Source organism: Ciconia boyciana, chromosome 2 (assembly GCF_034638445.1).
Source record: "Ciconia boyciana chromosome 2, ASM3463844v1, whole genome shotgun sequence".
In the NCBI taxonomy this organism is placed as follows: domain Eukaryota; kingdom Metazoa; phylum Chordata; class Aves; order Ciconiiformes; family Ciconiidae; genus Ciconia; species Ciconia boyciana.
Window position 1 is genome coordinate 100,481,621 of NC_132935.1, and position 15,875 is coordinate 100,497,495.

At 40.6% G+C, this 15,875-nt stretch overlaps 1 protein-coding gene across 4 annotated transcripts in view; it reads left to right on the top strand.

Annotated features, from left to right (window-relative positions):
* Positions 1-125: 125 nt before the first annotated feature.
* The window catches only part of RNF144B (ring finger protein 144B), a 99,790-nt gene continuing 84,040 nt past the window's right edge, over positions 126-15,875 (top strand). Inside the window, exon 1 of one of the 4 annotated variants that reach the window (XM_072853364.1) lies at positions 126-350. The gene's annotated coding sequence lies outside the window, so the exon portion shown is untranslated. Of the gene's footprint in view, positions 351-544; positions 621-4,579; positions 4,926-4,952; positions 5,206-15,875 lie in introns of those variants that run through there. The other 3 variants (XM_072853363.1, XM_072853360.1, XM_072853367.1) reach the window with 3 other exon arrangements.

Consider the following 15,875-nt stretch of genomic DNA (forward strand, 5'->3'; position numbering starts at 1 on the left):
CTCCGCTGAGGAGGGGAGGGGAGCGGAGCGCGGCGCGGCGGGGCGGGGCGGGGCGGGGCACGGGGGTGCGTGAGGGGCCGCCCCGCCGCCGTCGGCGCTTTGTCGGCTCCTGGTTCTCAGCGAGCACTGGTTCAAAGCCTCCTTTCCCTCCCGTGCACCCTTGCGGTCCTGCCTCCTTCGTTCCCCTGCGGGCGGGAAGGGCTTGGCGGTCCCGCTTTACCGTAACGGCCGCGTCTCCCTGCGGCTGCGGGTGCCGGAGAAGCGTAGGGCGGCGGCCGCAGTGCTGACAGGCTGAGGGGTTGCGGCCAACGGAAGAAAACGGCCGTTGAAGTAGGAGCCGAGGCTGAAGAGTGAGGTCTCCTCCTTACCCCTATAAAATGTGGGGGTCGCGGGCGGCCCCCGAAAGAGCAGAGGCCCGGTCCTGCTCCCCGTGCTGTGGTCTGCTAGAATTTAAGACGTAATCTTCAAACCAGAGAGGAGGCCTGGCTGGGCTTAAGGTGCCTTCAGCAGGAGTCAGGAGTACTCAGAAAATACGCTGGGAGAAGGAAGTAGCCCAAACTAGCCAGTGCCGATGACTACCTCAAAGCCACATTTGTACTGACCGCAGCTTTTTGGCTAGTGTGAGTAGCTGTAGGTAGGTGGCTTTTACTTTGGGAGGGACCAGGTAAAGGGGTAAGAAGAGAGAGGAAAGAGAAAAATGTCACGCTGATGTGAATTCTTAATCTTAGGTGTGTGTAAAGCATAGTGATAGAGCATTGGTAATAAAACTAGGAAATATGTGTAATACAAATACTACAAAATAATATAATCTGGAATAGGAAAATACTTAGGAAATACTACAATTCATATACTGTGCACAAAAGGAAAGTCTGGGGAGTGTATATTAATCACCCCCCAATTCAGGCAACAGAGATGCAGATTCCTTTTTTCAAAGTTTTTAAAGCTGGTGCAATCACAGATGGTGGTGGTCTTAAAAGGGAAAATGTAAATTATTTACCAACAATACATAATTAGACAAGCCTGAAGTTAACACACAATAAGGAAACAAAAATATCTCCTCATTAAGCCATGGGCTACACAAACGGCACAAGGCAGATGTTTGAAGACAACAGGCTACTTCCTATAAGATGAATAGGTTTGGATTAGTTCAGAATCATGACAGAAGACATCCAAAGGCTGTGCTTCAGGCTGTGATGATAAATTAGACTGTCATTTTGTAAAGAGGGATGTGTTTACCCAGTGGAGATGATTTACCTAATTAAACTACCTATGTTAATGTCCTACACATATCACATTAGAGCTGCATCTTGCGGAGAAATAGAAGATAATGGCTTCATTGATCCGTTTAGTGAAGACATATCACTTTAGTAGCAGACAGACCCTTAAACATAGACCGAATCCAGTATTTTAGGAACTGATATATTCAGTGCAGGTAAATTGCATTTTGTCACAGCTTTCTTCTGGCAAAACTTCAACAGCTATGATAACTAATTTTTCTTGGTTCTATGTTTTGAAACCTTCTCTGCCCTTCATAGTATCTTTTTGATTTATAAGTTTATGGAGTAGTTTCACTATGCTGTTAGCAGTTTAATAATTGGTTGTTGCAACTCCCAGACAAGATTGAGACAATATAGATTAAAAAGACTTTTAGAAAAAATCTGCAAAGCTAGAATTTGGGAGAAGGAGGGGGCAAATTTGAGAAAATTTCACATATGTGTTAAAGGGAAATTGCTAAATTCAAGAAAAGAGACCAAAACTGGTTTATTTTCTCATTTTTACTATGAGTAAGAACGCTTGTTCTCAATACGCTACTTTGGGATGATGAAGTTAACTTAATGATACAGTTTCAGCTGGGAGTTGAAGGACCTGGAAGGGATAATTATATTGGTGTAAAATGTTAGCATTATCTAAGGTGTTTACACAGTATAGTGAAAGGTACTAAAGGCAACTTAAAAACCTTGGTTCTGGAAGAAGGCTAAATTGGAGAGGGATAAGTGATTCTAAGAGGTTCTTGGAGTTAATGCAAAAGCTGCCTACTGTAGCCTGCTCTTCTTATTCCATCACGAAGAGGCTGCTCTTCTACTGCCGTATTCCCAATGTTAAGGACGGTCTCTTAGTTTTGACAGCTAGCTCCACCTGCAAATACCAGTTCCATAAAACATCGTTATCCTGGAGGTACCTTGGGCTCACTTCTAGATATCAACGGGTATGTTTCTTAGACATTGTCACTCAATAGAATTAAATGGTGAAAAATGGTTTGAAGGTGCTGTAAAAAGAAGAAGCTGGCACGTTTGAAGTTACATTACAAGCTTGTAGTGTATGCTGGAGTCCACCAGGCAGTGCAATTTTAAACATGGTTACCAGCTTCTGTTAATATAAACAGCTCTTTTCGGTTAGTTCAGAGCAGCTTGTATTAGCAAGCAAAGTTGATTGGCTTTCAGTATAGAGCAGACGGCAGTTTTTGGGAAGCTTTTGGGAATAGAAGTGTAGGCTTCACGGAGTACACAAAGTCCCCCAGGACTGTGTTTGTTTTGTTTCCAAAGTGACTGGTTACTGCAGCGCCCTGCCATCAATGCAGAAACTAGCGATCTGCTGTAGGCAAAATTACAGAAAAGGTCATCTGTATATTGCAGAGAAAGTGCCCTGCATCAAAGTAAGTGCTCAGTAACTCTCCTTAGGAATTTTATCCATAGAGTTAAAATACCACAGCAACAAATTATGGGATGCTACTTTTTAATAATGTAGGTACTGTTGCTTTGTGTTCTTGTATGAGTCATATAAACACACGTACACACTTCAGTTTCTCTGTAACAGTCATGTGACTACATATTTCCTAGAAATGTCCAAGTGGCTTGTCTATGAAATGCTGAGGAAAGTCCTGTGTAAATGCCAAGTACATCTCTATTAACGTTAGAAGCATTATATGGCTTTTGAATCTAAGGGTAATGTAATTGCTCCTGAAAGCAGGAATCTAAATATGAACTGATAATTGAGCTAATTAAGACAATTTACAAGACAAGAGAAACTTGAAAACTCTTTGAGCAGTATGTAGTTAAGTTATGGTGTGATTAATAACATATGCTGAGTATCTCCAAGTGTTCACTGCATATTTGTGCAAGATCTTTTACAGTTGTTGACTGATAGGAATACCTGATTTGCAAAGTGTTTCCTGAGGGGGTCCTGCTCACTTCTGACATCCTGCGTTCCCCTTTTCATTCCGCATCTAAGTGTTTCAGGATTAGCAGACTATTGCATCATCCACACTTGTCATCTGTTTCTTACCCTTAAGAAGCTTAAAGAGTTGTCCTTGTAAATACAAATGCTCACAAACATGAGATGAGTAATGGATATGAATCGATCTAATCGATCGATTGCAATATTTTAGAAATCTCTATATGGGCCACGTTTCAGGGTAAGTATATGCAAAGATTCAACAAAATTATAAAGTAATAAGAAACATCAGAGATAGACAATGAATCAAAGTAGTACATAAAGTCACCTTTTCCATCTGTTTGTGAATGACAACACTGTACTCTGTCAGACTGAGCTCTGTGTTGGGATTTCTGTTAACCTTCCAGTTACCACGAAGTTAAATCTTCCTCTGCAGGGTTTGAAAATTACTGCTTTGTGTGTGTTTTAATAACATCTACAACTGTATGTTCAGTCAAAGCATGCATGGCTGTTCTATGAAAAATTTCGATCTAGTAGTAGATTTAGTATTTAGGTCTACATGTACAGTCTGAGAACTCTGAACAGCTGACATGTAGCTCTTACAGGCGATAGCTCTGCAAACTCTCCTGCATCCCTCTGCTGGCGCTGAGGGTAGGGGTGGTAAAAGGGCTTTCATCTCAAGGTCCCACACGCTGCTCACTGTTCAAGAACTGTTAGCAGGATGGCTTCCCTCGTGCAGTACCGCAAGGACAGAATCCAACCTGTGGTGAATGCTCAATTGGTTACTGGCCCCCTGCTACTTTTGAGAGAGTTTTGCCATGAATAGTGCGTGTATGTGCCAGTTACCTATGTAAATGTTATGTCACCCACACTTTAGAAAAAGAAACGTTGTCAATTCATTTAGGCTTTAAGGTTTGAGTCTGTAAATTTCTACTTGACAGGTCTATAGGTTTTGGTACAGTTGTTAATTTACCATTGCACATTTTCCAGTGCATTGTCAGTGGAAAACATTTCCAGGGGTATTCCTACTTTGCACTAGGACAAGATTGCAGTTTGCTCATCATCGGGTTGGGCTACAAAGCAAAACTGGTGGTTTTCCACATGCATTGTGTGTAGTTAGTGGCAACCTGTCTTTGAAAAAACCCAGCACCCAAGCAACCAAAACCGAGAAAAATGAAAACTTTGTCGCTTTCTGACAATTTAAGGTGATCTTGGTAATAATTTGACATTCTCCAGAAGACAAGAGGCTTTTCTTTTCCGAGTGAGGGTCCTCCCCCCGCGCCGTCCGGTAGCTGTGGGACTCACCCGGCACCGAGCCCTTCCACCGCTCCGCTCGGGAAACGCAACATGAATTTGCCCTTTGTACGAGGGGGCGGCGGCGGTAGCGCCGCCTGCAGTTGCACGCCCGGGCGCGCCGCCGGCAGCGGCCTCGGCGGCGGGGGCACCCCCCCGCCCCCGCCCGGGGCCGCCGCTTCCTCCGCTCTCCGCCCGTGGCGGCGGGCCGGGCGTGCAGGGGGCACCGGCCCTAGCGCCGCGCTCGCCGGCAGCCGCCTCGGCCAGGAGGCTGATGCGCGAGGCGGAGGAGAGCAGCGAGGGAAGGAGGACGGGAGCGCGGACCGGGGGTTCACGGCAGCTCCCCCGGCCGCCTTCCCGCGAGTTACCGCCCCCGCTGTCCCACCCGCGCCGCATCCAGGAGAAAACCGCCGCCAGGCTTAACACGTCGCGGCCCCGGCCGTGGGCGGCGAGGGGCAAAGGTAGGGAACGGCGTGCGGCAGCAGGGGCTGCGCAGGCTGCCCTGCGCTCCCCGTCCCGAGCGGCCGCCGCGCCCTGGCCGGGCGCCCCCGGCAGCGGGAGGCGCTGCGCTCCGTGCCGCCGCCGGTGCGCTCCCAGCGCTGCCGTCCCGCGTTTCCCCGGGCGGCCCCGGGGCTGCCCCTGGACACCGACGGGCACCTGCAAAAGCGAGGGAGGGAGCTGAGCTCGCTTCCCTCCTTGCCTGAAGCCGGGCGGGCGGGCTTCTTCACCCCGGCCTCTCAGGTGAACAGGCGGTGATTGCTGGCTCGGGGCATGTGTGTTAATTGCGTTGTCTTCTGCAAAAGAGGTGAACTTCTCTCAGCTTTGGGATTTTCGTGCGATTCCTGTCTACTCTGGGAGCTTGTGAACGCAAGTTTGCTCCAGGGCTTAACATAGCGTGGGGTTTCATTTTACACACTTACAAGTAATATTCTGAAGCCTAATTAAGGCTTCAATTTTTTTAGCCAACATTCATTTAAGCATGTACTCTCTGTAATTTTAACAGGCTTTTTAAGGTATTTTCCACATACCTTTTCCTTAGGTATGCTTTGCCACATGTGAGGTGCAAGTGCAACCCTACAAAAGCTTCTAAGCCTTGAAGAGACTACTACTGTGAACAACCTTCTCACTTTTCAGATTTGAGCCCTTAGTATTTATTCTGAAATATATAGACTAGATATAGAAACAAATATGAAAGTCTCCAAGTATTCACAGTCCATAGTTGAAACAATTACATTTATTATAGAGGAAAATAAATCCCAGCCAAAGTTGTTTAAAGTTTTATACATCTGTCTGTTATCTTCAAGCTACTTTAAAATTCCAGGGCCTGCCATGTCAATTCTGTATGAATCATGTCTTATTTTTAAATGAGTGGAATTTCACACTGAAAATATTCACGGCATATTAAAGCAATATCCATGGCCTGGCTTAGACTAACAAAATCCAGAAAGTTCAGCATGAAAGCAAAGCATTTATCCTCATTTCACCTCTGTATCCTGTGTTTCTAGACATTTCTTCTCACAAATTATGTAGTTATTCATTGTTTGACCCTTCCGGGGCTTTAGGTTTAGTGAAGTGAGTAAATGCCAGGTGGCCAAGTTCTGTTCCCAATTACTTCAGACTTTATACCACAGTAACTCTATTTGTTTCAGAGCTGTTATTCTAGATTTACCTGACTGTAACTGGATACTGAATTTGTTCAATAGCTTCTGTCATTTTTTGTGACTTGTCAGCTCAAGCCAGGCTTTTAATACAGGATTTGTATGTAAATTGGATAATGCACAATTTAACTGATTCTCCTCTTTAATAGGACTTGCAGAATTGGAAATATAGATGTAACACGTGTTTTTAGTAGAGGCAAGAGACCACAATGCTGTTTTGTGGGGCTAAAAGCTATAAGCATTCAGTTCTGATGACCTTTTTAGTGGAAATTCCAGTATGACAGAATTAATAGCTTTAGGGAAACTATTTTATGTGTACACACATAAATAGCCTTGCAAAGTCAATATGAGAAGGACTTCTAAAGTTAAAAAAAAAAGTCTTAAAGAATTCCAGTAATGACATTCTGAAATAGAGACAACTTAAATATAGGAAGCTCATATTTTCCTTTTTGGTGGCTGGACCTCAGAGACTTCACAGATTTCTGCATTTAGCTTCCCCTTAGTGTGAGGTGGGCTCCACCATGATCTAGGACCCCAAGGAAAGTTACAGGAGGCCTGTAGAGAGCTGCAGGGGTTTAGCGTGGGACAGATGATTTCCTGTTTCATAAGTCAGGTTCTTGGTTTGATCCTGTTCTATGTTAATGCATCTTTAGGGGGCATTTAGGTAAAGTTTGTTTGCAGTGTAAGAACCTAGAAAGACATATTTTAAATTATTAATGTCTGTAAAGGGAAAATGCCTCATCTTTTTTATTATACAGAAATTTGATATCTAAGTATGAGTGATTAGAAATGGATTGGCAAAAACTTAGTTAAATATTGTCATGCTACTCCTAAGCAGAAACAAATTTGGTGCTTATTTGAAATATCATTTTTGATAGCAGTGTCCTTGTTTTGGAGAAAACATATGGTTTAAGGCCTGATTTTGAATGCGAGACTCAATGAACTGTTTGTCACATGAAGGGGAAAGTTAAGGTAAATATTCTGAAGCCTCTGCTGACCTGCAGCCTAATCTAAACGTTATACAAAGGTAAAAAGTCTGTAGTTGTGAATTTTGTCACTACATTTCTTCAGCATGTTTCTTTTTCATTTACCATTTTTTCAAGTAAATTTCAATTGATTCCTCTCATTTAAAGTTTGGAGCATGATAGATCTGCACTGACATGCATGCATTACATAATTCCAAGAGGTATCCATATGCAGTAACGATTAAGAACAAGCATAAAAGGGAGAGTACATTTAGGCTGAGAGGACAGAATCACTCACCACTTCTTGCAATGGATGTAGCTGGCTGCAGAAGCCCATCATTTTGAAATGTGCCATTGTATAGTGCATTCAAATGATGTGGAAAGGTTTGAAAGCTGTGAAACTAATCATTCCTGACTAGCAGCTGTGGACATGGTGATAAAAATTTATTCCTTACAGGAGGTTAAAATAAAGACTGCACCTTGGTAATTAACCAGATAAAGCAATCTGGCTTGCAGGAATTATAATAGGTAAGTGAAAAGTCCACCTGATGTTTTAACATGAGGAAGATTTTGCTCACAACAAGCTGGAGTGAAATTCAAGGGCATTCATTATTTTGACACAATATAAAGGAATGAAGATGCTGGCATAGGAGTGATTAGAGATACTGCCATGCAAAAGGGAAGGTGGCTGGATATTTACTGGGAAGGCTGCAGTCAGTTCTGGAGAATTTGAGTTCTTCCTAATTTTACTCCTAGGGCTTCAGCCATTCTTTGTGGAGGAATACACTGATTTAAACGTACTGATCTTGAACAGCTGCTCAACCTTTTTTAAGTTTTTTTGTACAGAAAATAAGCTTGTAGTTGTAAATTTTATTGCTCCTTTAAACAGAAAGACTTTTTCATATTTCGGTCTTTTTCTCATGACCGTAACAGAAATAGATTCTGCAATCTTCCTAGTACAAAGTAGTGTATTTACATGTGTTGATGGATTTTAGAAAACATTTGCTCAAGATTTAAGTGTGTTTTACCAAATATTGCTTAAATTTTCATCTTTGAAAAAGTGGAAAGACGTTTTGAGTATGGAACTAGAAGACACGTTTCCAGTCCTGTGTCTATGAATCTAATAGTCGCCTCCTGTGTCATCAAAGACAAATTAGTGAAGGTTTCTGTACCTGGGTTTTGTAGGTATGATATGAAGAAAATAATTACAGGGATATTCTGAAGCTTGCTCAAAAAAATGAAACACTGTGTGATGCCTAGTGAATGGAAGCTATATAAGTTCTTAAAATGTTTAGTAGAATTGTATATAGTTTTTAAAGTAATTCCTATAAAGTTGTGCTAAGCCTTCCTGGTCAAAATACCCAAACATGAGAGTATCCACTTATATGAAAATCAGTACTTTAGTTATCCTATTTTTTTGCAGACAGTATGAAGACACTATTTTATTTGATGTAATTCTAAAAATTAGATTGCTCTGCAAAATACTTTGGTTATGGCAATCCCAGTACAAGTCACAATTAATGCAAGGATATCACAGAAGGCAGAATTTGAGTACTCAGTTGCCTGAGGATGAGTGATACCACTTCTGAAATGTGGATGTTACAAATAGACTTTCCAGGAATAACATCACATCACTGCCCACATGCATCTGTGGGTAGTTGGTTGAGCTTTTTCAGAAAATTCACAGGCTAGCTAGTTAATATTCATCCCTCGACTACATATATAACAGTGTAAATACTTAGTGTCAGAAGAGCTCATAAACTAGTTGGAAACTTTTTTTGCTTTGTCTCACCTTTTTCTCTATCCCATCCTCTTCTGTCCCATATACATATATATATATATATATATATACACCCCCACCCACCCCCCGATTAGTCTCTCTAAGTGAAACAACCTCCAAGATGCCAAATTTGGGCTAGCTGCTCAGGTAAAGTCAGTTGTTGGGGTTTTTTTTGTTGTTGTTGTTTTGTATTTTGGGGGGTTTTTTTGGTTTGTTTTTTTTCCATTTTATGACTTAGTATGCATATCATTTAATAGCAGAACTGGAAATAGGCTACAAGTCTGGTGATCCCCATCCATACTGCCTGGATGGTGGGGAAAAAAATGGAAATTTACAACATCTTTCCTAAAAGTCAGTAGAAAAGAGCAGAGTAAACTGATCAAACTATACAGTCCCACAGGACCTTTAATCGCTAACAGGGATAGCTTAGCTGGAAATGGTTATTATACCCGTTCTCTCTCCTTCAGTGGTTTTGGTGTCTATGGAGCAGCAGCCTCGCTGTGCTTTACAGCTTGATGTGTTAAGTTGAAACACCAGGTTGTGATCTGTGGCAGACGGCTGTAGGACAGAAAACCAAACGTGTTCCACAAACATATATCCAGTATAAGCTCACTGATGACTTTTCACTTCCAGATACTCTTCTGTGTTTGCGAACATGTATGTATTTTTTTGTGCATGTTTTGCTGGCATGAAAAATGTGACAAAATTATTTACTTCAATTTCTGAGAGTGACCTTAGAACTTACACTGTTTGTGCTTTTCAGAATTTCAGCAAAAACCAACCAAACAACTGTTACTGTAGATGTCCTATTGTCAGGGCAAAGAGGTGTTAGTGAGAGTAAAGTATGAAGTATGAAGTATCTTGTCTCTTGTATCCTCACTCCACACTTTTAGGTACATTGTAAGCAGGTTTTAAGGAAGACCTTGAAATGCAAAATCAACTTTAAAATTGGTATTTTTTCAATGTGTTGGTTAAGATGATGCTTTTTTGGGGCCTATGTTGAACAACTGTCTCACTTAAATCTTATTAATGAACCAGTATACGCAGAGAGGTGTATTACTCCCAATAATTTTAAAGGATTTAAGAATTGGTAAAATAGATCTTGGGTTTGTTCATATTCTAAAAAAGTTTCTGGAGTGTTTCAGGTATTACTCTTTCCAGCTTTTATAAAAATAATTTCACAAGACACTTCAAACTTTTGCTGGTTACGGAACCTTTGTTGTTGCAGCTATTTGTTGTACTTCTTCAGCTTACAAGAAGGTGATACATCAAATGAAATTTCAAAATAAATATCCTAGCTTCTCCAAGTAATTATTTTGTAAATAAACTGAAACTTTTTAATTTTGTCAAAACTGTTAACTGTCAAACTTGGCAAAATCCTGTGATTCTATAAAATTATCTACTGCTTTTTGGAACAAAACATGCATAGTTGTGTGGACAGAAGTGTCTTTGTGGAATAGAACACATTCTTATGCTTTTTAAGCATTTGTTCCTGTTACTAAAGATTAACATATGAAAATCATGCAGAAGTAGAGAGCACACAATATAGTACCTGTGCCTTGAATTCAGTTGAGGTTTTTTTGAAATTGTTATGTTATGTTCTTGTTATAATAGGTGGTAGTCTGTAGTAGCCTGCTAAATTGAAAGTTACATAAGAATTTTCACCATCGTCTTGTGTCTGAATGTTGTCTTTGCATACTCGTAACATAATGAAATATTCTCCTTTCCTGCTGAAATTTTTATGTTTGGTTTTAGTCCAGAGATTGACTTTCCTGGAAAGCTTATGGGAAAATCCTTTGCCTGGTTTTGATTGGGGGGAAAAAAAAAATAACACACACACACTTTTCCCATTTGAAATGTAGCTGGGGAAAGAGGCTGCTGTTACATAAACACAACTATATAATTTGACAGTTTTAGCCTGGCCATTTCTCACTGAGTATTTAATTACTTTGTAAATAAAAGATTGAACAAATATTTTAAAAATCTGGTGTCTGTTTCTAGTTCATTCTTAGTTGCTTTATGCTGTTTGTTTTTTGAAAGACTTGTACCCTGGTTGCTACCATGTGGTGAGGCTTGTACTGCTGTGCCGTTAAACTGCTGTAAATCAGCATGAATTAACACATATTACACTTGCCGCTACCTTTGGTGGGGATAAGGCTTCTTTGGATGCTTAGTTAGGCCTTAAGGGAGTTAGTTATACCCATTATGTAAAGCAGCTTTCATTATTGATGAGAATTAGACTTTTCGGTGGTGGATTGCAGCATTGATTACAAGGTCCTTGATCACACATGAGCTCTGTAACCTGAGCACTGGTAAGTTGGAAGAAGTAGTTGCCTCTCACCTCTCAAAAATAGGTCCTGAAATCCCAGTGCTATAAATACCTAGAGAGTGGTTACCTGATTTGCCTACCAAAATAAACATGGAATATTCACATACCTAAAGGTTTCTACAGTTGTGTGCAGGATTGTAGACTTTAGTAATGTAACATAGCTGATATCTCTGTAAGAGGTTTTAAAGCTTTATAGAAAGTTGTAATATGTAATATTATTAGATCTGCTTGTTCTATAAACTTCCTATTTTGGTCTTGAAAAGTAAACATGTCCTAAACATTAAAAATTTGCTTAATTTGGTTAAAATTGGGTATAAGATCTGTTATGTGCTAAAACCTGCGAAAGTCCCACTGTTTTAAAGGAGTCCTGAATGAAGCTACTCTGAGAAAAGTCTTTTTGCCCACAGTAAATTGCGACCTGATGTATCTCACTATGGAAGCCAGCTTCAGTATGTGGGGGAGTATGCAGGTTGAGTGATTCACTTGCAGAGGGTTTCTGTGTGTCACTTCTGACTTGTAAATGTCAGTTCAGTTTGTAAGTTTAAGCCGTTCTCTTAATCTGCTCCGGGCTTGGCTGGGAGGGAATACCGATACTGAAAAGTAAACCAGGATCTAGCATTAACTATAGAAGTTAAGATTTATTAAAACAAATGCTATGGTTCTCATTAGATTAGGAATTTAGTTATGTCATGGCTATTTCTCCTTTGAAATGTGTAGGTATGTAATTTTCTTTTTTTCTGGTGTGCTTAAGAGGTGACTTACCAAGGAGAAATTTGGCCTTCAGTATGCATCAGAATGATCAATAATACAGGGGTGGTATAATATATGTTTTTTCTCAGAAACCTGAGTGCTGTTAGATTACATCTGTTTTGTGTGTCTAATTGCCCATGCAATTATCCTTTAGAAAATGCATTCACCTTGAGTTTTCACCAAAAGTTTTGCTTGTCTTTTCAGAGTAGTTTCTACTTTTAAACTCTATTAAAAAAAAAAAAAAAGATACGTGACCTTACTTGGCACAGAAGGTCACGTATCTTGGCTTTCCATCTGGTTAAGTAATTCAGCTGAAAAATGAGCTAAGCAACAGAGCCATTTTTGTCATTTTTGTGAGTGCCTTACAAAAATACTTGCTTGAAATGCTTTCACTTCACACTCCTTCACAGTTACCTTCCTGCCCAACGCTAAACACAGCCCTCTGTCTTCACTGCATTTTGTGCCTCAGAAAAAATGAATAGCAGTCTCTGGGCTTGTGTACATAGGAACATTGAGAAAAAATATTCCAAATTAACTGCATGAACATTCTGGAATATTAATTTGAGCTAACTTCAAAAGTGTATTAATTAAATAACATTCAAATCTGTTACAGATACTTTTATTTGGAAGTGACTATTGTTTGTTTAGCTGACTTCTAAAGTGAATTAAACAAAAGCATTTTACAGTTACTTTTAAACTATTTATGGTTTAACTAATACATTTTAAAAGCTTATTCAAATCAATCTTCCTGAAGGTTCTGGCTAATAAACCCTGCTAAGTTTTGGTAGGGTGAATGATGAGGTTACGATGTCTAGTTCTCTGTTCTGCCCCTCTCCTTAGGCTGCTGGACAAAGAGTGGCAGAACAACATGTATGCTTGCTGTACAGCTGGGGTAGTTCGCAAATGGTCCGTACTGCAAACTTATGTTCAGAGAAAGCAAATACAGTGGGCTGTGAACTGGGGAGTCATGAGGCACGGACAGATTGCTTACTGTGCTGCAGCAATGGCTGTCTGTGGCAGAAGGTAAGGCAGGGAGCTAAAAGGGGTAACATCTTCAGTGTTCTCTAACATCTTCAGTTGCAGGATTTGGCAGGACTTGCATCAGCAGCATGAGCATGTCTAGGGAAATGAGCTTTCTGTCTACGAAGTGTGGAGTGTGCTCTCTCCTGGAAATCTGCAAAAAGTGAAGGCGTTAAGTTAAACTGTTTAGTTTTGTTTTTGTTTTTTAAGTTTCTATTTTCCTGATACTGAAGGTGTGTCTTCCAAGAGAAGTTGCCGTGGAATAAGGCAGGGTGTACACAACACCTGTTGCTCCACACTGGCTCCCATTTGGGGTATTATTGAATATTCTTGTTGAATGTGAAGTAGTTCATTATCCTGGAGTGTTCAACTCATTGCACGTGGAAGCAGTTATTCAGCATTTGAATTTGCGCTGTAAATTCATACCCTCAATTAATACAGAGTAGCTTCTTTGTGTAGATAAGCTGTAAGAGTCCTTTTTCATTCATGCAAGGCCATGTATCCTTGAATACCTTTCTACACTCTCCCAGCAGTACAAAAGTCTGCTTCTCATGTTGTAGACATTGCTGACGCCAAAGGTACTCATGCAGTGAGGCCATCCTGCAGAAACTGTGTGCAAGAGGAAATTTTGAATGCAGTTAGTGGTGGGATAAAGTGCTCTTCCTTCTCTGGAATTATGATTAAATTCTGTACGGATTGATTTGAATGAACATGCGGAATCTTTCTCATTGATGTGGTTCTGCCTAGGAACACTGACTACTTTTCAAACTTAGTGTGTAGTAATGCATATTAAACTCCTTTATAACCATTAAATAGTTACACATCACTTTCTTCTCCTGTAATTTAGTCCCAATAATCTGGAATTTTCCCGGTAGTAACCTGCAAAAAGCCCCAAAATATGCCCCCTTAAACATTCCTGATGCTTCCCAAACTAAATACTCCCTTTTGACTAATGAAACAGATCACATTCTTTGGCATGGGCTCTGCTCCTGACCTCAGAAAAACAGTCTTGAGAATGAATTTGAACAGTTCAGAGCAGCTGGAAACAGCTTTTTTGGAAGTGCTGCTAGGTGTTTGTTTATACTTTCTTCTGAGGATACCTGGTTTTGTGCCTCAGGTCCTCCTGTCAAGGCTAGGATAGGTATTGTTTGTAGTCTTGTAATCATTTATATTCTGTCTTTTGCTCATGTAAATGAAATGTTTCATCCTTACAGGACCTGTAAAACTTGGGTTTTTAATGCTTTTTTTTTTTCCTACTTGCATTCTGTCTCTGCCTTTGTGGAGCTGAGACCTGGCCCATTTTGCCTTTCTGTGTTGCATTTTATTCTGGCAAATGTTGTATAATATGTATGTATTTGTTTATTCCCATTGGTATTTTCACATACATTTGAAAAAGTCCAAGAAAACTCAAGTGTTTCAGGATATTTTAAAATGTGAATGTATAGGTTATTTTTAAAATGAATTAAGTAATGTTTATTTATAGCTTATGAGGAGAGAGTTGAAGGGACAAATGTTGCATGTACAGTTACTGTGCATTCATATGGCAATAGATTTCCAGATGCTTCCAGTTACAATAAGATGAGACTGGGAATAAAAAAAAACAGATAAAGTAAAATTATTTATTTTATTTAGTAAATAATAATGGTCTAGGAAAAACAGATACAGAGAAATAAAATGTTTGGTTTTATTTAGTAAATAGTAATGGACTAGGAAGAGAATTCCTATTTCTTTACTGCAAAAGTGGTGCTGCCTTAGTGGGACCATTCAGCTAGATTATTCATTAAACTGTCAGAAGAAAAAGAATAATAGTACGAAATGGTCTCCGTGGAGTGGAAGGATGTGGAAACCATAAGCCCCACTAAAACACAGGAAAGTTTCACGTCTGCCTGGGTGTTCATCCATCCCAGTGGGGCACTGGTTAAGGTTTACGGAGAGTGAATGTGCTGGCCTGTGGAGCTCCTCTCCTTCCTCACCTCGGTGCTGGGCCCTTGGAGGAATCGTGCTCGTCCTCGATTTTGCATTGAAGTCTATAACTCTGTGCTTTGGCTGGAGAGCGTGTCCCTGCCCTCCCTCTGCCCACCCACCATGTCGCTGCCTCTTTTATGCTACTGCTAGCATTCGTTAACAGGATGATTAGCTGGGTAATAGACATGGTCCAGTTAGAAAGGGATCGGATTTTTGTCATTGTAGGATTAAGGCTGTGGTGAGCTCCCAGACCTTGCAGGTCATCTGCCTACACCAGTGCTATTCTGGCACAAGTGAGAAGTCAGGACCATCTTTCTTTGGGGGGGCAACATAAAAGTTGTTCAGTTTTAGCTTAGACCTATGCCCTGAGCATGTGGCTGGACATGATGCTGTCTGGTACAACTGCAGCTCCTGCAGAAAGAAGTGGATTTCTATTGCATTTCTGTACCTATTCGCACGCTTCCTCTGTTCCTGGGGCAAGAGAAGTCCAGTAAACTGGTCTGATGGAAAACTGGCAGAAGGCTGGAAGGAGGCTGGCAGAAGACTAAGTTTTCTGTCAGATGAGCTTGCCGTACTGTCTTACTTTGTGGCCGCACAGTTATTAGGTCTGGTGGAGAGGAAGCTAAAGAAGGGAGGGGTGAGGGGAAGGAGGCAAACAGGAGCTCTTCTTTCAGGGGAGGCCCGCAGTTACACCAGATTGGAAGATGCTGGAGACATTCTATTACATCACATCTAAATATTTAAAATAACAAAATACAGTATGAGTTAATTTTCAGTTCAGTGGCGCTTTTCTTTCTTTCCTCACAGTTCTAACTACTTGCGTTTAGATCAAGATGTTTTCTTTGACATGACGGGGAAAATGTAAGAAGAATCAGAATTATTTTGTCATTAATGAAACAAAACAGTGTGTTTGAATCTTTTAATTATTTTGAATACTTCTGGTT